Source organism: Muntiacus reevesi, chromosome X, assembly GCF_963930625.1.
Source record: "Muntiacus reevesi chromosome X, mMunRee1.1, whole genome shotgun sequence".
Lineage (NCBI taxonomy): Eukaryota > Metazoa > Chordata > Mammalia > Artiodactyla > Cervidae > Muntiacus > Muntiacus reevesi.
Genome location: NC_089271.1, coordinates 104,535,255 through 104,543,805, shown reverse-complemented (window position 1 = coordinate 104,543,805; position 8,551 = coordinate 104,535,255).

Here is an 8,551-nt window from a genome sequence, read left to right as displayed (position 1 = left end):
TATTCCATGCATATTGTAGTAAGTCAACAATTAAGTGAAAAATTATTTTTAGTTTCTTTTCCTCAAGGAGTTTTGTAATAATAAGTACCACCAACACCATGGCATTACTATGATTTGTCCCACCCCTTTTTCTGGGCAGCTTCTTATTGAGAAAAAATTCACATGGCTTACTAAGTGAAAGAAGCCTATCTGAAAAGACTATATATTATATGGTTTCAACTGTATAACATTCTAGAAAAGACAAAGCTATGTAGATAGTAAAACAGCTATTGTCAGGGATTAAAGGATAGGGAGGGACAAATCAGCAGAGCACAGATTTGTAGCATGGTAAAACCATTCTCTATGCTCTGTTAATGATGGGCACATGTCATTAACATTTGTCGGAACCCATAGAATGTACACCAGGAGTGAACCCTACTATAAACTATAGGAGATATGGGTTCCACTATAGACTATAGACTCTGAGACTGAGTGATTATGATGTGTCAATGTAGGTTCATCAATTATAACAAATGCACATCTCTGGTACAGGATGCTGATATTGGAGGAGGTTGTATGTTTTGGGAGGTGGGAGACAGGGAGTATGTGGGAAATCTCTGTACCTTTGCTCAGTTTTTTCATGAATATAAAATTTAAATAAAAAATAAAGTCTATAAAATTCATATAACATAACATTCACCATTTAAAATGCACAATTCAATGTGGGGTTTTTTGTATGTTCACAATGTTGTAAACCATTATCACAATCCAATTCCAGAACATTTCCATTACCCCACCTCAAAAAAACCCTCACCTGTTAGCAATCACTTCCTACTCCCCTCCCTATACTTTCATGCCCTGGCAAGCACTAATCTACCTTCTGTCTCTATGGATTCACTTATTATGGATATTTAATGTAAATGGGAATCATACAATATGTGGATTTTGTGTTTGACTCCTTTCACTCAGCGTAATATTTTCAGGGTTTATCCATGTTGTAGCTGTGTCAGTACTTAGTGTCTTTATGGCTGAATAATATTCCATTGTACGAACATTTGAGTAGTTGGACTATTATGAATAATGGTAATCTGAATATTTGCATACAAGTTTTGTGCAGACATATGTTTTCATTTCTGTTGGATATATACCTAGGAGTTGAATTGCTGAGTCACATGGTAACTCTATGTTTAACTTTTTAAGGAACTGCCAAACTGATTTCCACAGCAGCTGCATCATTTTACACAGCCATCAGCAGTGTATAAGGATTCCAATTTCTATACATCCTTGCCAATGCTTACACTATCCTTTTTTTAAAAAATTATAGCCTTCCTAGTGTTAAGTGGGATCTCATTGTAGTTTTGATTTGTATTTCCCTAATGATGGTGAGCATTTTTTCATGTATTTCTTGGTCATTTTCATATCTCCTTTGAAGAAATGTATACTAAGATTAATATGTCTATTTGCTAATGTGGCTATTTGTCTTTTTATTACCAAATTCTGTTCTGGATACAAATCCCTTATAAGCATATGGTTGGCAAATATTTTCTTCCATTATGTGGATTACTTTTCACTTTCTTCATAGTGTGCTTAGCTTTTATATTTAGGTTTTTGATAGATTTTGAGTAAATATTTGTATATGGTGTGAAGTACAGATACATTTATTCTTTTGCCAACTGGATATCCAGCTGTCCCATTTGTTTAAAAGACTATTTTTCACCATTGAATTTTCTTGCCACCCTTGCCAAATATCAATTGACCATAACTGTAAGGGTTTATTTCTGGACTCCTGATTCTCTTCCATTGATCTTTATGTCTGTCTCTATGCTTACTACTACACCGTCTTGATTACTGACACATTGTAGTAAGTTTTGAAATCAGGAAATGTGAGTTCTCCAACTTTGTCCTTCTCTTACAATATTGCTTTGGCTATTAATGTTCACTTACGTTTCCATATGAATTCTAGGATCAGCTTGTCAATTTCTGTGATAGATGCAAGTTAAGTAGAGATTGCATTGAATCTTTATATCAATATGGGGAGTGTTGCCATTTTAACCATATTATTATGTCTTCTAATCCATCATGCGAAGAGTTGACTCATTGGAAAAGACCCTGATGCTGGGAGGGATTGGGGGCAGGAGGAGAAGGGGACTACAGAGGATGAGATGGCTGGATGGCATCACCGACTCGATGGACATGAGTTTGGGTAAACTCCAAGAGTTGGTGATGGCCAGGGAGGCCTGGCGTGCTGCGATTCATGGGGTTGCAAAGAGTCAGACATGACTGAGCGACTGAACTGAACTGAATCCTTTAGCATGAACTGTCTTTCCATTTATTTAGGTTCTTAAATTTCTTTCAACAATGTTTTCCCGGATATAGAATCCTTGGTTGAAAGACTTTTTTTCCTTTTGCACCTTCACTATTTCATCCCACTGTCTTCTGGCCCCACATAGTTTCTAGTGAGAAATCAACTATTAATTTTATTGAGGCTCCCTTTTATGTGAGTAGTCACTTCTCTCTTGCCACTTTCAAGATTTTATCTTTGTCTTTCAACAATTTGATTATGATGCATCCAGTTTATTTAAGTTTATTCTACTTAGAATTTGTTGAGCTTTTTGGATGTACAGGTGAATGCTTTTCCAAAAACTGGGTATTTTTCCAGTCATTATTTCCTTAGATGTTCTTTTTGCTCCTTTGTCTCTCCCCTCTTCTTCTGGGACTCCTGTTATGCAAATGTTGGTAGACTTGATGGTGGCCCACAGGCCTCTGAGGCTCTGTTCAATTTTCTTCCTTTTGCTAAAACTGAATGATCTCAATTTTGGGAGCTTTATACAACACTTATAGACATCTCAACCCCCAGCCTTTCCCCCAAACATTTTTGGTTAGTCTAGTGTTTGTCCCAATTGTTACCAATTGCCTCAAGCAGCAGAGACAAAAATATTTGCCTGTAAGTGTTTTTGATATGTGTTCCAGGGTAGCAACTTTAGCACTGGGTGAATAAACAGAAAGCTTTTGAGTAGATCTTCCGAGGAACCACCAGACAGATGAAATAATGACAATTCTTTCCTTGAAATCTGTTCTGCTCCCTCCAGAATCAGGAATATGGGCTGTTAATTTCAAGACTATCTCTGCAGTGGGTGGTTGTGGATTGGACTAGGGTCAGTGAAAACACCATAAAGCTTGCTGCTATTACTGAGATTCAGTTGTGTACTTCTAAAAATAAGTGTTCCCCTGGGTTGACGAAAACATTTAACTTGCATATTTCCAAAGTTGATTCTCATAGTACTGTCACTTTTTCACTCTTTTTCTGAAGGGGCAGAGTTTTAGATTTTCTTATTCTGGTATTTTGCTGAAGTCACCTTCTATACCATTCTTTTAAAACATTCTCTGTGTTACAGACACAGAAGTATCTATTTTTATAAAGATCTCATTTCATCCTTATAAAAACCTATTAATATTAATAGTATTATTCATATCCTTTAATAGATGAGGAAAATGTGATGAAAATGTTCTAAAACTGAGTTATAGTGATGGTGGTGCAACACAGTAAACTCAATAAAAATCATTGAACTGTACACTTAAAAAACACATGAGGAAACTGAAACTCAGAGAAGTTAAGAAATTTGCCCGAGATCACACTTGCAAGTTGCAGAACCAAAATGTGAATCCAGACCTGCCTAATTAAAATTTTTTTTTTCTTTCCACTATGTCCTATGGCCTCCATGGAGAGGCCAAGTTGAAAGTCTGCTAAATTAGAAGCCAGGACATTTAGGAATGTTGTTACCAGTTGAGGGTGGAAGTGAGCACCATAGATACTCACTTTCTCACAGGGAATAAATACTCCCAAAAGTTTGGCTCAAGTTGTTATCAGATGGAATGTCAAATGGGGAATGTATACTTAAAATGAAGCTGACACCTGCTGTAAGCTACTCCACAAACGTGCCACATGGCCATTCCCCTCGCTTGCCAAGAGTAGTGATGTTGTCTGTAAAACTGAACTCTGTCTCTATTCAATTGTCCTTGAGGACAGGCCTAGCATCTCTGGCTACCTAGAGGAAGATCCTGGAGGATCTAAGAGATTTGATCATGAGAATACTTCCTCTGAGAGCCCTTCCTGATCCTTGGACCAGAACTTGTCATCACTGCAATTTTACATTTATTACTATGACTATTGATTATCTATTTCCCCCACAAAAATGCAAGATCTTTGAGGATAGGGACCTTGACTCTTTTCACCTCTCTATCTGTGCCTGACACATAAAAGGGGTTCAACAAACATTTGTGAATGAATGAGTGCAGAAATGAACAAACAGGAAACTCAGCTTCCTTTTTTGATACAGGCTAGTCTTGTAACTCCATTAAAGAGGCTAAAAGGTTAAAAATAGAGAGCACTGGTAAGAATAAATCAGATGAAATATAGTACAAGTGGACACAGAAGAGAACAGTCAAATCATTCTTCCAGGAATGAATCCAAGTTTTGTTTGGCATAAACCATATACAATTTGAAAGGAACCTGTTTAACCTGAATTTGTCTGAATTCAGAATTGCTAGGATTTCCTCTCGCTCACAGACACAGGCACAAGTCAGCAAGCACTTTTAAGTGGGCAACAGCCTGTGGAAGCTTCTACTTACCAGCCCATGCAGAGTCCTCAGGGAAATCCCACCTGGAGCCATGAACCCTGGTCATGGGTGCAGAGAGAGAGCATGTGATCTCCAGCAGCTGTGGAAAGGGTCAGTATGTTGCTATTCCCTTCACAGATTCCCAGGGAGCTGGCAGTGCCACTTTCCCATCAACTTTCCTGGGTTCCAGCTACCCTAGGGGCCTATTGTGATTGTCCCAAATTGTAGAGTGCTCAGAAGGGTCTTTTGGTTGCCAACTCTGCTGGAAGAAGGAAGAGAAAATAAACCTTCCTTTTGGGGAAGCAGAGATGGGTTGAAAAGGCTTATTGTAAAGACTAAGGGGCTTCCTGAGAATAAGACATAATGATACATAACAGATATTCAAGAAATACCTGTGGCATCAAGATGGTCAGGACCTAACAAATAGAGTCGCCCTCTGTCTCTGTTCCAATCCCAACCCTCCATCCTAGCAGGAGGCTGCAGGATTACTTGGGGTTTGCTTGGCAATCATCAAAGCTTCCTTCCCTCTGCAACCAAAGTTACATCTCCCTAGTTTAACTGAGCCACATAATACAGAAGCCTCCTGATATTACTTTAAAATAGTACCCTTTGCAGCAATTGTGCCATCAATCCAAAGGACGTGCCTCCCTCTGGGAACAGCAAGGCCAGAGACAAATAAATGGCCAGTGAACATCATGAATTCCCCTGTGACAGGGCAGCCCAGAGAAAGGGATGGAATTCAGCACATTTGTATAAAAATAAAAATGGATGGTATCTGTTCTACTGCGATCTGAATTTCAGCTGCTCTGGCATCTAAAAAATGGCTTGCTGGTCTTCTTTAGTGTCAACTACAGCAGAGCACAGGCTGTTTGTCAAGACTTCCTAGTGGAAATATATGAACTTCCAAAAGGATCCCCACGCCTTTTGCCAACAGGAAGGCAACCAGACCTCCCAATTTCTGTAACACAGAGCTTGCCTGTGGACCCATGTTATCATCTACAGGAAGGAAAAAGAAGCACCAGGGCACTGGACAGGGGCATCCAATTGTCATGCCTGCAAGTTGCTCCACATTTGTCATTTCTCCATTTATATTACAAACATTTGCTGTACCCAAAGTAGCAGGGGACTCTGTGATCTCCTTGTGGGCAGAGATCATGTAAGAGACCATGAATATAGCATGGAAGAAGATGTGATCTTGGACTTCAAAGAGATCACAAAGTAACAGGAAGAGATACATATAGTCCAATTAAAATTCATTGTGAAAGTTGCTCAGTTGTGTCTGAATCTGCAGCCCCATGGACTGTAGCCCACCAGCCTCCTCTGTCCAAGGAATTCTCCAGGCAAGAATACTGGAGTGGGTACCCATTTCCCTTCTTCAAAGGATCTTCCCGACCCAAGGATTGAACCCAGGTCTCTCACACTGCAGGCAGATTCTTTACCATCCGAGCCACTAGGAAAGCCCAAAATTCATCGTGATCAACATGCTAATTAAGATAGGTAAGGTGCTAAGCCAGCACTTAAGATGGGGGAAGTGGCATCTAGGATGAGATCAGAGAAAAGAACAACACGGTGTCAAATGAAGGGAAATAGAGATTGCAGGCAAAGGGAAGCACATGGTCAAAGGCCTTGAGATGAATAAGAACAAGACACATTATGGGGACCTGATGAAGTTTAGTCTGCTTTGAGAGCCAAGTTTAGTCTGACTGAGGAGGGAGAAACAAGAAACGATGCTGGAGAAACAGGCCAGAGCCTGATCAAGAAACCCCATTTAAAAGTTTGAATTATCATTGCAGTAATGGACAGCTGTTGAAAGGTTTCAATCAAGGAAGTAGCTGGTTAGATTTTCATTCTAGAAAGACCCCTCCAGCTTCCAGAAAGAGCAGAGGATGGATTAAAGGAGGAAATACTCTCCAGACATGGGAAGATTGTTGAAATAGTCCAAGTAAGAGACAAGAAGTTTAGATAACATCACCAACTAAATGGACATGAGTTTGTGCAAACTCCGAGAGATAGTGAAGAACAGAGAAGCCTGGCGTACTGCAGTCCATGGGGTCTCAAAGAATTGGACATGACTTAGTGACTGAACAACATCAAGAGACAATGGGGGCCTGAACTGAGGTAGAGATAGCGGGGAATGGAGGGAAAGCAGACAGATGTGAGAGGGAATTTAGGAGCTGTGTTCAGCAAGACATGTTGGATGAAGAGAAAGAAACAGGGCTGAGTGTTTCTATTCCACAGGGCTGAAGTGAGAAGCTGGTGGAAGGGTTTAGGAGGAAAAGCAAGTTCAGATATGGATCAAGAGATGGCTGCTACCAAGAGATCCAAGGAAGCCAAAGCCAGTAGCAGGACTCAAGGGAACAGATCATTACTGGAGCTAGGGAAGCCGTGGTCTGGGTAACCATTGTGAAGGAAGACCTAGCTGACAGTAGCTTGAGGGTGTCAGGAATTGTGTCCTCAAGGAATAGCTAGTTCCTGTGGGCTGAGGGACAGGACCCAGAATCACACCATGTGGTTCCATGTTGATAGTTCCAATCAAGATAATCCCAGGAACGAGAGCAAGCCAGAGCCCTAAGGTGATGTTCCTAAAGTAGATTCAGCTGGAGGAGACAAAAACAAGACAAAATTGCATCATCTTGTGAGTAAACCAATAGCTGTTATTTGTCTGTAACAAAAAGGCAAGTTTCAATGGAACAAAACCATAAATTGAAAGGTTTCTCCATGGTTCTCAAACTATAGCGGTTTCATAATTACATTTTCTTCCTCTTTATGGTTTTCCCTGAGATCCTCTACTGAAGAATAAATAAGATGGTGGCAGAGAACAGGGGCCATGTGCAAAAATGGAAATGTACATGTCAGTGTTTCATCAAAATCAGTGCTCAGGAGGGAAGAGAAAGAGAAAGAAAGCCAGGGCATACCATGGCAAAAGATGTGGGCTCTTGAGAGTCTCTGATTCACAGATCTGAGATTGCTTTCGGTTCCAGGGTTTAATGCCAGACCTTCAGAGATATCCTGCGACTATGAGGCCTCTTGGTGCCAGAAGGGGCCATGCGCCACACATGGTGGATGCCCTCCTGAAACCATCTTCCCAACCAAACGCCCCCTTGCAAATCCCAACTCAGATGAAAAAGTAAGAGCTGTCAACTCTGTTATATTAGGAAGACAATTCAAGCAGCTGCTATTTGTATTTTATTTTTAGACATCCCCTTTTTTTCCTTCAGACTGATCACAATTCCTATAATATTATTCCTTCTTCTAGGTCAAACAACATCTGTTCTATAAAAAAGAAAATAAACTATTTCACATTGTCAAATTTACAACTTCCATTTTTATTGTGCCACAGCAATATCATGCAGTTATTTTATTTCCCCTCCAAAGAAGTTGTTATGGTCGGTGATATCAATATCCCATGGATTAAGGGGTCCCCAAGCAGATTGTGACACCTTGTTGAGGTTTTAGTGTCAATAATCCTTGGCTCTGATGTGATAAACTACAATAGCTTCAAATGAGAAGCTCCTGTTTATCATTAAAATGGAACCCTGATTATGCCAAGGGATCCATTCAGAAAGTTCCCTCTCACCACATTTGTTTCTCTCTGTCTTAGAATCTCTGGTAAATAAGAAATGTGGATGAAGGCATTCCTGCAGCTTAGCCCTAATGGTGAGGAAGGGATGCTATTAAAAGAACCAAATGAGCAAGTTTTCGACTAATGAGCAGGTTACTCTAGCTAAAAATTACCGAAGAATCAACCCCTCTGGCCTCCTTTTAGTTTGACACACAAGCTATTTGCTCCTTCTGCCTGGAAAGCACTTCCCTCTTCCTTTCCTAGGTAATCTACACATCCTTCAGAAACGTCAGCTGTCACTGTCGTCCTTAGTCCCCTCCCCCATAGAACAGGTCAAATCCCCTTATTATACATTCTCACCAAGTCATGTACCTTTCTGTTTTATCATTTACC